The 16,543-nt window shown below is 39.2% G+C and overlaps 1 protein-coding gene across 1 annotated transcript in view; it reads left to right on the forward strand.

The window, feature by feature from the left end:
- Positions 1-8,153: 8,153 nt before the first annotated feature.
- The window catches only part of baiap3 (BAI1 associated protein 3), a 56,187-nt gene continuing 47,797 nt past the window's right edge, over positions 8,154-16,543 (forward strand). Inside the window, exon 1 of the mRNA XM_084128262.1 lies at positions 8,154-8,291. The gene's annotated coding sequence lies outside the window, so the exon portion shown is untranslated. The remainder of the gene's footprint in view (positions 8,292-16,543) is intronic.

Below are 16,543 nucleotides of genomic sequence, written 5' to 3' on the forward strand. Positions count from 1 at the left end.
AGGCTTTTCCGGCCTGTGTGTTTACTCGTGCACAGATGAAGAAGATGGGGACAGAGTTTACATTGGACGACACGTTCATGTGCACAGATGGTGATGTTTTTGTGGGAGATCATGTGCCTCAGGAAACAGGGAAAGAAAAGGACACCTGTAACCTGACACCTGTTACCTGTAAGCCGCAAAAAGTGAATCAAAGCCCAACGGGATGATAAAACTTTAACAAAGTGCTTTGATGCGGTATCTGATTTTAAAGGGGATGCATCATATTTAATGGAAGACAGTTTGTCAATGCAGAAATGGTGGTTTAGAATAGTCGATGATGTAGAGTGTTCTACTATTTGTCAGGTAGTTGTGCCTGCAGAGTATCGTGCACATGTGCTTTTACTTGCCCATGACCATGTTATGTCAGGACATTTAGGGGTGACAAAGACATGCAATCGTCTTGCGCCTTTTTTTTTTTTTTTTTTTGGCCTAGGTTGAAAATGGATGTTGCAGCTTATTGCCGAACATGCTCTACTTGTCAGGTTATGGGGAAACCAAACCAAGTTATTCGTCCCGCGCCGTTAGTTCCAATTCCGGAGCTCGTGAACCTTTTGAGCATGTGATCATGGATTGTGTCGGACCACTGCCTAAAACTAAGACTGGACATCAGTTCTTGCTTACGATAATGTGCGTAGTGACTCGATACCCAGAAGCAGTGCCATTGCGAAAAATGACTTCCAAATCGGTCGTTAAGGCATTGGTCAAATTCTTTTCTACTTTTGGTCTGCCTAAGATAGTACAAACCAATCAAGGCACAAATTTCATGTCCAAGTTCACACAAACCTTGTCTTCGCTGGGTATCCGTCATCGTTCTTCCAGTCCTTACTATCCTGAGAGTCAAGGTGTGCTCGGGAGATTCCACCAGACACTTAAGAACACTTGTTCTTTTTGCTATTCGTGAAACCACTCAGGAGTCCTTAAGGTTCAGTCCAACTGAACTGGTGTTTGGACATAGTGTCTGAGGACCACTGAAAGTCCTTAAGGAGCAAATGCTTGGTCTGGATGACAGTTTAAGTCCTACAAAGAACATTTTTAATTATGTGGCTTGTTTTCATGAAAGAGTGCACGAAGCCTGTAGCCTGGTCCTACCAGACTCTTGTACATTTCATTTGTACAGAGAGTCTGGCCACTCTCCATTGACAAGCGTTAACTTCCTTGAAGGCGGGAACTCTGCTGAAGTTTAAAACTATTGGATCTGCCCAGAGCCACTCTGGATCTGCCATAACCAATCACTACTGTTTGGTCGTGACGTAACCCTACAACTCAAACTAGTGCACGACATCAACGTCATTGTTCTCAGCCACTCCGTCTGTTCGCTCAGTGGACCGCCAAAAAATTGGACGGAGAAAAACCAAGAATATACCGCAAACCTAGACGGAGTACTGAAGGAAAATGACAATTGAGCGGAAGTACGTAGGAGGGAGCCTGTGCGCGTGCCAAAAAAGCTCTTTCTGAAGCTCAATCTAGCATGAAACAGCACTTTGATAAAGCAGCAATGTCATGATCATTTTCAGTGGGTGATAAGGTATTTGTGTTATTACCAATTCAAGGGTCTGCGTTGTCCGCACGTTTTGTTGGTCCTTACGAGGTAGTAGGTACAGTAAACAATGACACTAATTACATCATTAAAACACCTGACCGTAAGAGACAAAAATGTGTGTCACATTAATATGCTCAAAGCTTACCATACCAGGAAGGAAGCATCTCACTGTTCAGAAGAGAACACAGGGCCCGTGATTTCATCTGTTGCTGAAAGAACAAGAAGACAGAACCATCATTTCTTGGTGATGCTGATGAGGTGAGACTACAGGTTGACCCATTGCCTTTCACACCATTGTCTAATTCTGAGATTTTAGCTGATCCTTCTAAGTTGTTATTAATTGTATTTATATGATATTTGTATTTTTGTAATTGAATTTTTGCCATGAAAATATCCTTGGATGCTGACATGGCATTAAATAAAAAAATCTATCTAAGTTGCTGTGTCATCTGACAGAGGATCAGCGTGTAGACATTGTAACACTGATTCAGAGTTTTCCTCAGATTTTTGGGGATGTACCTAAACAAACTGATGTGCTTTATCATGACATTAATGTTTGCAATGCCGTTCCCATTAAGCAGCACCCTTATTGGATGAATGCTGCAAAGAGGGCTGCAATGAGGAAAGAGGTTGAGTATTTGTTACAGGAGGATCTTGCAAAGCCCAGGATGAGTCCATGGAGCTCTCCATGTATCCAAGTTCCTAAAGCTGATGGAACAGTTTGATTTTGTACTGATTATCGTTGAGTGAATTCCGTAATAGTACCAGATTGTTTTCCATTGCCAAGGATGGAGGACTGCTTTGACAATGTGGGTTCTGCTAAATTTGTTAGCAAGCTAGATATGCTCAAAGGTTTTTGGCAGGTGCCATTGACACCAAGGGCATCAGACATCTCTGCTTTTCTAACTCCAGATTTGTTCCTACGATATAACGTAGATATAACGATATAATGGCGTTCGGCCTCAGAAATGCACCTGTGACTTTTCAGAGGTTAGTGAATACAGTGTTGGCAAATGTAGCCTACCTAATTGTAGTTCATAGGCTATTTAGACAATCTGGTTGTCTATGCTTCTAACTGGCCTGAACACATGTCATTGTTGACTATGGTATTTCAATGACTTGCTGATGCTTCATTAACTTTGAATTTGGCTAAATGTGAGTTCTGCAAAGCTACTGTGACATACTTGGGTAAGCAAGTGGGGAAAGTTCGTCCAGTAGAGGCCAAGGTTTATGCCATCAAAGAGTTCCCTGCACCTACTGTACTTCTCGTCATGAGCTGAGAAGATTCTTAGGAACACCCGTTTCGAATGTTATCACTCGATTGAATGGGCGTTATCAGTGGTTATCAGCTTATAGATATGGGCCAGAAGGTGGCCTCCTGCGCCTACTGGTAGGCTGTTATCATCCATCCACATGGTTAATCGGGAAATCTACTGGATGACGCGGGCGGCAACGTTGCGATATTTCTAGCTTTATATTTTCAGGTAAGACCATTAAAATGATAAAACTGAGCATTTAAACTACAATTAATTAGCCAATAGATTCTGTCACTTTTACGAAATACCGTTTTGGCGCTTGTAAATGTGACGCGACAGATCCCTAGCGGCACCTGAACCGATCATCTCTAGTAAATAACGAATGAACACTGTTGAAAGATACAGTAACAGTTACAACTTAAGTTACCGAAATGTATATTCCTCATACATAATATCGACCAATCAATCAAACAAAGGGGTCAATAAAACAGCTGGAGAACAATTAGCCTATGTCACATAACATTTACGTTACGTTACCTCAGGAAAGCCAGCACGTATTTCTAGCTTGATATTTTCAGGTAAGACCATTAAAATGATTTAAGTTATTTAAATGAGCATTTAAACTGCAATTAATTAGCCAATAAGGGAAAACAATACATAAAATCGTATTGCGTGATCGTGACATGATTGTTGACATGAGATAACCTTATTGCTATGTGTCTGCAGACATTACAGGCTAGGCTAATGTTCGAATCGGGTGCTTAGGAATGGCAGGGTATTACAGAAGTTTTTGTCAGAACTTTTCTTCTGTTGCAAAACCCCTGACAGACTTGCTTAGCCCCACAAAACAATTCATTTAGTCAGCCCCGAGAGTCAGTGTGATTTTGAAACTATTAAACATTTGTTATGTAGCTCTCCCGTGTTGTCTGGCCCTAATTTTTCTGTACCCTTCAAAATAGAGGTGGACGCAAGCACAGTTGGAGCAGGCGCTGTGCTGTTACAGGAGGACGAAGAAGGTATCGATCACCCAATTTGTTTATTTTCTAAGAAATTTAACAAACATCAATGTAACTACTCCACGATTGAGAGAGGCTTTGGCTTTGTTGTCATTGCAGCATTTTGAAGTGTATGTTGGGTCTACTTCGTAATCCTGTAGTTGTGTATTCAGATCACTACCCCCTAACGTTCCTGTGTCGAATGTACAATCAAAACCAAAGGCAAATGCGATGGGCTCTTGTGGTTCAAAATTATAATATTGAGATTCGGCACAAAAAGGGAGTGGATAATGTTGTTGCGGATGCCCTTTCTAGAGTGTAACTCCTGTGAGGGGTTGTTTTGTGTACAAACTTTATAAAAACTTATGTTTGATTTTAAGGGTGGGGGTGTTACGTGCTAGGATGTTTGTTCCCTCCCCTTTTGTTATTGTTTGCAGTGTTTCTCCCCTCTGCTGTTGGTTTCTTCCTGTTTTCCCGCTCTCTGCTATAGCTGAGTTTGCAGGTTCTGCTATTGGTCGGAAACAACCAATCATCAGCTGTGGTTTGGGATATAAGGCACTCTGGAGAATGGAAGAGGAGGAGCTTGATGGCTGTGCTACTTTTGTTGTTAAAGTATACTGACTTTGTGGTGGTTCACTGGCTTGCTTGCTTGTTTGATTGTGTTAACTCAGAGGACGTCTTAATTGATCACTAGTCCGGAGGGAAGAGAAAAGGAAAGTACGCCACGTGACATACATATTGCAAACACGTAGAACTACCTCTGTTAGACACTAGGTAAGGAGCATGTGCAACTCTGTGTAAGTTTTGTTTTAGTTAGTGAAGCTTTAGTTATGGCGTGTTAAATGCGGAATAATTCTTTTTCTGTTTTTGTTTTCAGTTAGCTTTGAGGGTGGGGATTAGTTAGTGTGTGCTTTGGTTTTGTTATTTTTGTTTCTTTAGCACCACTCATCTTTTTTCTCTCTGTGGCTTATTTCAATTATTGGTTTTATTGTATGGTTTAAGTTGTATATAGCTATAAATAAGTTTGTTTTTGTTTCCATTTATGTAAATTATATTGTGCATATCGTAAATAAAGTGAACCACCTGCTTGCAGTTATCTCAGTTATCCTTGTGTCATTCACCCACAGTACTCTCCAGAGACAAATTATAGGAGAGTGTTTACATTTTATTATGTATGTCTTCATCATACCTGTAACGTTGCTGGCTAAATGATAGGAGGAAGCGGATTCACATGCAGCAAACTTTATTTAATAAACCTAAAACTAGACAAACTCAGACTCAGGAAACAGGACCCAAACAGCCAACATACAAAAACAGTCAAACAAGAACTCACAAAGACAGGGCTGAAACACAGGGCTTAAATACAGGGGTAAACGAGCTAGACAGGATAACAAGGGGGTGTGGTTAATGGGAAACACCTGGGATGACTAATAGACAGATAGGGAACCACTAAACATGACAGGACACAAAACCACATCGTGACAATAGGTTACCTCTATGCCATCAGGGGACGAAACATAAGTAACTTCAGAATAGTTAGCTACTTTTGGTTTGTAGCCTCTAGATTAGTTAAAAGCTTGTTCAAAACAGTCACTTGAGTGTACTTTCATTATGATTATCTTGTTGCTTGAAAAGCAGCAATTTCAAAACTGCATCACCAAAGAATTTTTGATGGAGACAATCCCAATCCATTCCACCATTCAAGCCAGGTACTATGATTTCAGCACAGCTGGGAAATCAATGAAAGTAAATAACGGTTGGATACATCCCCCATCTTCTTGTGTGCAGGTAAAGCCGTTTAGAGCTTCTTCCAGCCATTTGGAAATCCTTTGCTGAGAAGAGATGCCTGGCTGGCGCTTTGTTTTATTGGCTCTGCTAAAGAATAATTTCAGTGTACTGAGAGGCACCTCACCCCAGCAGCTACGTAATTAATGTGTCCGAGACTATTTATAGTAGCGAGGAAAGGCAGTGGAGATGTGGGTCGTGTAGATGGGTGAGGGGTACCGATGGTGGTGGGGTGTAAGGAACGAGCTGGGAAGCACTTTGCATTGCCTCTTGGTCATTAAATCTGAGGCTTCATACGTGAATGACAAATAGTGAAACGCTCTGAGACAGGGTCTGATGTAGCAATGAAAAACACAAATTGAATCAAGTTTAGAAACATCTTGAGAGGATTTCCAGAGTCAGCTAATCCTTAGACACTTTTCCTGAGCATGTACACAAGGTTTAACCTTTCCATTCCACAAAAAGTTCATTATAATGGGGAAAAAAGGTTCTTAATGTTCTCCACATAAGAAAAAAAATATTTAAGAACTTTTCACTGAAAGCTTTTTTGGGGAACCAATTTTTTTTTTTTGCTCTGCACTCTTAACAATTACAGAAGAATGAAATAAAGCACATTTCAGCCCGACGCAGTTATCATTTTCATGTCCTGCGCCACAATGATAGTAATGTGCGCCTATAGGCAGGTCCACAACATGCGTACACTCTGCTTATTACACACACAGATTAATATTGTGTACATAAAGATATGGTGGATCCAGCTTGTCCCATAGATGGTCTGCTTGCACGCTTTAACCTCGAGCACGAGCAGATCCGTTTGCGCTCTGGAGATGTGTTCAGTCCTTCCGCTTGTAAATTCCACCATGTTAATAGGGAATCCGCCATGGCGCGAGCGCAACTGGCTTTTAAAGGGAATGGGAAATGAGACTCTGGTTAGTTTATTTCACATTATGCCCAAAACACACTCATTACTCATATAGGGACAAGACCACCCTTTTAGACCATGCGCCGCACGCGCCGACCATTTTTCCCGTCGTTAAACTAGCAAAAGTGGATTCGGACACGCCCTTAGTGCACTTGTGCCGTGCGCTTTAGACCATGTGCTTAGATCGTTAAAATAGGGCCCTAAGAGTGAAACGTCACTTCATCATTGTGTATCAGACATTGCCACCTTGTGGAAAAAAGGTGAATTGCACCTATTCAGTCATCAAAGATTCAATTGTTGTGCAGAAAAAAATATAAATGAATGGGAAAACAGGCGTTCTATTATATATATATTTATATATATTTATATATATATATTTTTTTCTTGTTATATTGTTTGTAATGAATTGATTGAGGAACACTAAGAAGGTTGAAGTCTATCTTTAAAAAAAATGTAAAGAGGAGGAGGGTATGAATGACTTCCCAAAGACCTTAATTTCCTGAATTAACTTGCCAGATTTGTCTGTTGAGCATGACGTTGGCTAGTCCAATAGGTATTTTGACACTAATCTATTTCTAATTTGGTTTCCCATGTTGAAAACCAGTAATCAATAACCGCAGCTCAATAAAATCAGCCAATATATTAATCAAAAAGTGGGCTAATTTGAAAGAACACCCCATCTATAGCCTGTCACGTGTGCACATTTAAATAAATCTGTCTGGAGACACCACCAAAGAATAAGCAAAACAAAACATCTGAGAGTGGAGGTAATTTTCATCCTCAATGTCCTTTGCTTTCTTCCCTTGCTCCAAGCACTAAAAATATCATGTTTCATCATATTCTCACACACATGTCCATGATCACAAGGCTCTCACACGTTTGGTCTGTGACAGTATGAGTCACCGCACTGTTTGGAAGCTCGGGTCCACGCTTCTGTTTTACTCATACTAATAAATGTCTCAGATCTACTGTCTGCAGGGTAGCACCTCCTCCTACTGGTTTGTCTAATTGGAACAAAATAGAGGAGACCTACATAAATGCCAAGTCTTGGCTGTGGCTTTCTTTCTGTGAGCTCTGAAAACAATAGCCTGGAGTTTTTATGGAGATTTTGTGAAATTTGCCCAAGTTATGCAACGGCACAGCATGCGTTTTGTTAAGGGAGGCCACAGTTAAGGGAGAGTCAATTATTAGGCTGATTTGTAAAATTGTAGGCTGTCCAAATTGTGATATTCATCTGTTTGGCAGGCAATACTCATTCAACTATAATAGAGAATATATTATTCTCTATATAAAGCAGCTAACTTGCTGCATTCACACTTTCTGTAGGTTTTACCTGATGCTTTTGTTTTTGCATATAAGTCTCTGATATGCATTTCATGTTATAGTACATGCTATACCCATAACAGTGAAATGTGCTCTTGTGCTGTAATAGTATAAAACACGGTCTTTCTTGGTAAAGCGGCTGACAGCCCCTCAGCAACAGCTCGAGGCATGCAAAGTAGTCTTGCACTTCCCTTTACCATATATGGATTATACCGGTGCGCACGAGAGCAGATGGAAACGTCTCGGAGAAATTAAAACGTTTTCCTGTCATCAGATGAGGACAAATTAACGTTTATTGCTTAGTTGACATCTCCCGTCTTAAAGAGATATACCACCAACCAGTTGCGTAGATTTCGATGGGAGAAGAAAAGTCTGAGACGCACGGAAACAGTCGCGCGCGCATCGCACAGCAGTGAATGAGAAATCCACAGGTGAGATGCTCGCATTTATATGGATTTATACGGATTTATACGTGCATTGTGCTGCCTGAATTATATTCATTAATTTAACACGGGGAATTATAGTCTAATTCGCATGAGCGGGAAATATTACTAGCTTAATCTATTTTCTGTGAGTATAAGTCAGTGTTTATGTTGTTTAGTCTTGCTTTATACCTCCCTCATGTTGTTGCAGGATTTCTGTTTAACTAAATCGCAATATTTGTAATTTAGTCTGCACAATGGCTTATTGTGGGGTTTGATTCGCGTTTTAGTTACATTAAAGAATTTCTTAAAATTTCTTAGCATTTGATTTAATGTTGCTACCTTGTTTTACAGATTATTTCAGATCTGTGTTTATGTCTTATAGTAGTTGCACACCTGTAGCTATGTCTCAACAGATGTTATAGGTGGCAACTGGCAAAGTAGCTTTCAGAGGGCGCAGCTTTTTTTTCTGACAATGAAAAAAAAATTAAGTTAGGCTACATAATTAAGTTTTGTTCCATATCACATGCAATTGTCCATATTGTAAATTATAATGAATTCTAAAACAGCCCCCCCCCCCCCCCCCCCCCCCACACACACACACACAAAAAATATATATATATTTTTCAAAATCAGAAATGTAAAATGTGTGTGGGTTTTGGCAACCAAGAGTAGAAATAATGCAGGAATAATTGAAAGACGGGTGTCTGGATAACTTAGAATGCCAATAAGTATTTTCATCCCAATGTGAACATTTTATTTTACCCCCCACCCCCCGTAATGTGTTGATGGTGCAATGGTGCACAAGGGAGTTAGTTTCCAAGACAACAACACATATAGACAGAAGATAAGGTTGATAATCCAAGGAGCAAATTATAAATCAAGTCTAGTATATTTATTTAAACATGATACAAAAACTTTTCATTTCAATGCAAAAAAACAACAAACAAAGCTTTAGAATTAAATGGCAAAATGGACTAAGATAGATGAAGTGGAGTTCGTAATTTGTAACAGTGGTTTAAATAACAACTTTGATGATCTTAGTGAAATGAATGTGAGTGGAAAATAATTTAGATATGCTAAAATGTACATTTTCTGTGTGTTTGTCTCTTGTATTCATTGTAAACATCACTTAATAAAATGTTGAGAATTCAGAAATATCGTATACAAGATTGAAGTATCAAGATGGAAAATACGTCTTTCTTTTTCCATAGAGACGCATTCGCTCACACATGAGCTTGTCCCAGTGTAATTTAATGTGAAAGCTCGGCAGACTTCCCTTTGGTCTCTGATTGACAGTTTAAATCTGTGCTGTTCTTAATGGGGGCTTGAGCAGACATGTGAGCAGAGCTTCCTGCCACAGGTGAAAGACAGCACTCCATTCTCTCATCTGTCTTTCTGTGAGTTGCAGTGAACGTCTCAGTATAGCTAGAGAAAGACAAGAGGAATTGTTTTCCTTTTCTTGCAGCGACTATGTATTTTAATCTGTTGCTGTTTCGGAGTTTAAGAGCTCCTTTGATTTGAAGTTAGATTGTATTTTATTAGAGCTGTTGGCTTGCAAATGTCCATCCATTTTTCATCAGTCTCTAAAATCATGATGGCTCGTCATCATTTACCCTTTATTTTACCCAATAATCAGCTGCTCCACTTTAGTAGAGTGACAGATTTCTGCCTAATTTAAAAAGGCCGCTTGAAATTTACTGTTGATTTGAGTACTTAAATGTATTCCACTCTTATTCTAACAGTGGCCTGTTAAAACCCTGACCGTAAATGTTAAAATAAATCTGTAATATTATTGTTTTATTCTGTCACATGAAATAAGCATCACAAGGTAAATTTCCTATGATATTATGAAGTGGACTACACATCCTGACAACTGGAAAATTTCTGTATTAATTGTATAAATTGTAATAGTTCACCCTAGAAGAAAGAAATTTGTCATCATTTACCCACTCTGATCTCATTCCAAATCTTCACTTCATTATGATGAGAATCCATAGTGATAATTCCTGATAAAGTCCCAAAATGCACCGTACGATGCATCATTCTTGTATTCTAGTCATGTAAAGCGTTGTGTGATGAACAAATTGAAATTTAAGGCATTATTCACTGAAAAGTCAGTGAGTTGAACCAGAGAACCACAAAACTATCATATGGTTGCAGGAGCCTGGAAATATAGTTCCTTTTTTTGTTATGGAGCTTAACAGCCTTTGTCAAGCTTTTTGTTCTACTGAATAAAGAGTCATGTGTCTGGAATGACATGAGGGTGAGAGATAATTATGAAGGTAAAAGAGTAGCAAAACTCGATAGCACGTAGATGTGAATTTGAGAACTTGTACAATAAATATTCGTACTTGTACGTGAACATTTACACTCACAGCTCCAATGTGAAAACCTGTAAAATAAAAATCTGAAGGAGCCGTTTTATTGGTTGGCGCCTAGCCAATGAAATGGGACTTCTATTGTACGATGATGTCACGGAACCCGCGTCCCCGACGCTCTGAAACGCTAATGGCTTAATGCATTAGACTGATATTAAAAGAAATAAATGATATTATCAAACTCAGTAAACACCATACTAATAATGCATACTACAGAAAAGCAGATGAGCACAGAATATGACGAAAGAAAGCAAATTTGTGTTCATTGCAAATAAACTTGCTTGTGTTTTATTAATAATGTATAACGAATTGTGTTTTTTTTTTTTTTTTTTTACTGTTTGTCCATTAAGCCTCATTAAGTGGAAATGCTTAAGGTACAATTTAACGCGGTGCTCAATTGCTTTTCTGTACGCTTTATTTGTATGGTGTTCCAAAGCTCGGTCTTTTTTAATACCACTGTCTTGATTAAATTCGTTGCGTTCATCTGCTGTGCTCATCTGCTTTTCTTCTGCTGTGCTCATCTGTGCTCAGGTGGGTTTTTTTTTTTTTTTGTCTAGATTGACTGACAATGGGAGAAAGAATTCCTCAGAAACTGAACCATCATCTTACTTCTGTTATTTTCAGTATGCAAAAAGTAGAATCATGGTGTAATGTACATAATTAAGTTTTGTATGACAAAGTATCCAAAAGAAAATCAGTTAAATTGCTTTAAAAAAAAAAAAAAAAAAAAAAAAATTAAGCATCATAAATTAAGCTGCTTCCTAAGATGCCTTGTTTTGGCCAAATTTCAGTGCAGCATTGTGTGGATCCTTTGGCTACTTTTAAAATAAAATAATTCAATAAAAAAAAAAAATGTTGATATGTTTGGTCTTGGCGGAATAGATCTACTACGCTGCTGCTGCTGTAGGTTATTGCTGTTGCTGTTATTGCTGCTGCTGCTGCAGAGCAAGTACGGGACTTGCTACTGCCAATAAATACACAACACGCTGCTGTGAGCAAGTAAGCTGTACAATACAGCATACATGAATTACCCATAGCAGATCTATACAGGTGGAGCTGGGGAAGGTGGAGGGCAAATGCTAACCAGTATTAGAAGGTTGAGCAGTGAGTTAATTGGCTACTGATTCAGCAGGAACCAATCACCTGTGTCCTATAGAGAATGATGTGATTGCAAGCAGATTGAGTTAAGGATGCCTGCGCCATCTAGAGTTTTATGACAGAACATTGTATATGATTGGCCAATGGCGGCCAGATGTGTAATTATCCTCATAGAAAATGATGGCAACTTGCAAGACACTGCATGCCATTTTTTAAAGTCAATTGGACAAATAATTAATAATTAAATAAAAATGAAATGCTTAAGAATATTGCAGTGTTACCTCAGCAACAATGTCAAATTCTATTGAAATCAATTGTGTGCGTCAAGTCTCCTATACAGATCGCTATTTGTCTTGCTGCCAATAGCTAAAAACCCTGTGCAGGATTCAAAGATTTTGATTGAGTTAAGCTGATGACTGGTTTGCAGCAAGAAGTCACATATCGTAGTGCACGCCATCCGCTGAAGTTCATCTACTGAGCTGACTTGTGAGATGACTGCATGTTGTTGTTGTTGTCATATTGTCAAGAATCAGCAATCCCGTTTGTATGCGAGCAAATGTATTCAAGGATCATGTGAAGAAGAACAATCTTGCAATTTACACACCTAGTCAGCGATCACTTGTATAGTGTGTGCACACCACCATGACAGGAGTCTTTTAGTGCCCGCAGGGAGACATTTTCTGTCTTTGTAGTGAGTGCTTGGCTTATGTGGAGAGTTTTTAAAATCATTTGAGGTGCCATAATGATTATAGGATGCTGTCTTTCAGGCAAGTTGCTATGTAGGCAGCGAAGTAGCTCACTAGGTTTTAGAACTGGGCGAATATTTCACTAGCTGTCATTGTTCAGCATCCAGTTACACAACACACTAAAAGACTGTGTAACTGGATGTCTATCTGATTTGTTCCATCACATGGTGAGTGTAAATGCCTGTAAACATCTCAAATGCATCTTGGACAGACACAGAACTATAGCTATTCTTATTTAGTTTCATTTCAGAGAGACCAATGGGTCTTCGAGTCGGATCGATCCCAATTGTGAAACGTCTCTGCGATACTATGCTTGACGTTAACGTTGATCAACACTGCAGATTGGCTCTGTGAAAATGGCCTAGTGGGGAATAAGCTGGCATAGATCCCCTGATGGCCCCATACACCTTTATCACAGCCTGGAGGATTATTGGTCTTATCGACTCCTAGATTGTAATGATATGTGCCCCCGGTTCCTCCCCTGTGTTACCTGCCCTGTATTAGTGTTTCCTAACCTTTTTTGTCTTAGGACCCCCACAGCCCAGCAATAGTAGTAACTAGTAAGTACCAATTCATTCTCATCAAACCAGAAATATGTTCCTTTTGACTTATATTATACAGAAGCAATTTAGAAATCTACCTCTGTCTAAAGTCTTTTTATGCGAATAAACTTCTGCTAAAAGACATTCTGTGGAAAGTATTATAATAATTTTTTCAATGGCGTGCAGTGGTGTTCTGAAATGACGAGGCAAAGTCCTCACATCTTTTTTTATAAATCAAATGTAAATTCATGTCCTAGTTACACTTAATGTTGTCACTTTTTCCTGGTCAAATAAACTACATCAAAAAAACAAAAATACAATTCTGTTTTGTATTTTTCTTTTACATTACTAGGCCTGTGTAATCAATGTGGTATTTATTAAAACCAAGTTTGAATCTCATCAAGTTATTGGTTTTACACATTTTTATATTTATTCCAAAATAATAACTAAAGGCAGTAACAATTTAAACAATATATTTTATTTGTGAACTTATTTCCATCAATCATGAAGCTCGGTAAACACACGAAGATGTACCTTTAATTTTCCCAAACTGATAGCTCAATAAAACCCCCCACAGTCATCATGTTTACAGGCCATTTCAAGTTTGATTTTGACATGACATAAAGCGGTGATATCTAAGTGGCCGAGTTGTTTACTTACTTTTTATTTAGCCTTTCCATTAACACCATAATTATTCCGAGCGATTCACGAACGTGCATGAAAATAAGAGGAGGGATTTATCGCACAAACCAATCATATCCAATCGTAGTGCGATGGAGGCATTGTCTCCAGACTTTTGCTTACAAATAACTCTGAATTTCTTGGTCCAGGTAACACGGAGAATGAGTAAACATTACAATACAAAGCGGGTTGAAAATATGAGAAAAGCTTAGGGTATTCCACACCCACACAACCAATAAAGATGACACGTTTTGGGAAATAATTGTGGGTCTGGTTTGATTGGATTACTTTCTGGCTATAGGCAGGTTAAATTATTTAAATATACTTGTATATCATTTCATTACTGAAGTGAAAAAATTGCCACCCTTACAGGTAACCTTTTACCCCACCATTCAGAGCTTCATAATGAGAAAGACACTTGACATTTCTTCAATTTATGAAATACTGGAGACACGGTTATGGGCCGTCTCTCAGTGCTTATCCAGTGCTTATTCATTCATTGTTTGAGAAGAGAGCAGTGATTGCGTCGATGACAATCACAGGGCCTGCCATCATAAATTATTATGAAAACAGTGTTCCTGTTGGATTAGTGGGCAGAGAGCAGGGCAGTAGCTAGAAGATTCGGGGCCCCCTGAAAAAATATTGATGTGAGCCCCCACCACCCTCCACCAATATATACTGTACAATAGATGAGCATGAAGGCCCACATAACAGAAGATGGTGATGTTGTTGTAAAACCTTTATTTTAAAAGTTAAATGTTTATATAAAAATGACAACTAATAAAAAAAAAAGCAAGAAATTGTTAAATAATAATAAAACCAATTTTAAAAAAGTAACAGCAAAATAATGTTGTTGTTTTTTTCCAGTCATTCTGTAATAATTAATCAATCAAAAAGTAAACATTTAGAAATTGACAAGAATGTCAATGTCAAATAGTTTTCTTGATGTAATAAATACATCATCAGCCGGTCAGGTGCATAATGCAATGCGTTGTGACTCGTGTCAATTTTTTAACTCTATTTACAATAGTGTAAAAAGACAGGGATTTTGACCACGTAATCATTCGGTCGATTGTGGTGCGCACCGATAATGAAAAGTGACAGTACCCGGCAGGCTGTAGATGGTAGTTTTCTTATTCCCAGCGAAATAACAATACAACCTGTCTTTAAGAACGTCTTGATCGACTGGGATACAACAACTCTCCTGGCCTCCCTCTCCTTCCTTTCATGGAGTTTCTAGTACACTGATTTATGTTTTCTTTTCCCCGACATTTTATCAGTCAGTCAGTCAGTCTTCTGCTCTTCCACCAAGTTCATCGTTAACTTCAGGCAGCTGTTGCCTCAACTCTGATTGGTTCTGTTCACGAGCTGGGGTGGGACTTACAATTTTATTGGGTCCATCTGATGTTTGTCACTGACTGAGAAATTAATAAATACTTTAGATCGGACTAAACCATTTTTAGGGAGATAAGAGAAGCAGATATTTGAAAACAAATATTTAACCAAATTGCATGTTTTTGTGGTTTTCATTTAAATCTCAGGCATACAACTAATATAAATATTAGAATTGTTCATACAACAGGGGCCGTATAACTGCTGGATTTTGTGGGGCCTTCTGGGCAGCGGGGGCCCTATAATTGTCACCACCTTTCACCCCACTAGCGACAGCCCTGGCAGAGAGCAATCGAATAAATAGGAAATAGTGTCAAAGAGCATGCAGAGTTTCCCAGCACATACGATTTATGTTGAAATAGCTCGAAAGTAATGCAATACAGAACTTTATTTGCTATCTGATGATGCAAGAATCATACAACATGGTCTATTTGGTGACATGGCTAGTGGAGGCTCACATCTCACATAAAACAGATACATACTGACCTGGAAAACCTCATTGTAGTCTGAAAGGTCTCCCTTGGATGGCATATCTTGTCAGAAAGAATTTGCCACAAATAAATGGAGGTTGAGGAATAGGCACTGGTGAGGCTTGTGTGTCAGACTGAACGAAAGCATTATACAGCAGCCCTGCCTCATTTCGCTTGACAAAGATCAGAAGGTTAACTCATCTCTATGAATGAGAATGAAAATCCATATGAAAAAGCAGCCGTTCAGCCTTTGTATATGAATGAGAGTGGGAATCTATGTAAAAGAAGATTATGAAATCAATAAAACAATTTGGTAGCAATTGGAGAAATTGAAATCGATAAACCTGAAGCTGAGGAGAGAAGCATATCAGCAATATTGCTTATCTGCTGGTGGCACTCTTAACTTGCGAGTTTAGAAATAGAAGATGATGTTGAATCTTTCCCAGAATCCTCTGGTCACTGTTGCTAGCTTTAATGCCCAGACAAAAGGTGATATAAGCAAAAGAAGAGCGTGATTTGTCCAGCTTTTGTTGAATCCTGTGTACCTGCATTGGCAGTTCCTCTTGCTCAACCGTTACCATAGAGACCCCTCCGTCCCCAGCCGAGAAGCCTTTGACTGCCAGGCTTACCGTCTCTATTGAGCAGAGGTGTCATTCATGTGGCCCAAGAGCCTTTGCGAGGGACAGCGGCTTAGCGGGGATGACCTGGTGAGAAGGAGCCGATGTTCCTGCTCTTGGCTATGGCAACGCTCCTTTGGCAGCTGTTGTCTTGTGCTTGGTAGCATGTCAGTTCTCGCCTTTCATGGGAGCTTATGACTGCGACGGAGTGACATTCAGTTCAGGTGGCGGAGTGCGTAATTGAAATGTGTTCACCTGGGAAGCAGCTGCTCAGTGGCCTGGTGCTAATTGCCACCAGTAAGAGCTGAGAATTCAGGTGAATGCACTGCTGTGC

This window comes from Abramis brama (genome assembly GCF_963993115.1).
Source record: "Abramis brama genome assembly, chromosome: 1".
Classification (NCBI taxonomy): Eukaryota; Metazoa; Chordata; class Actinopteri; order Cypriniformes; family Leuciscidae; genus Abramis; species Abramis brama.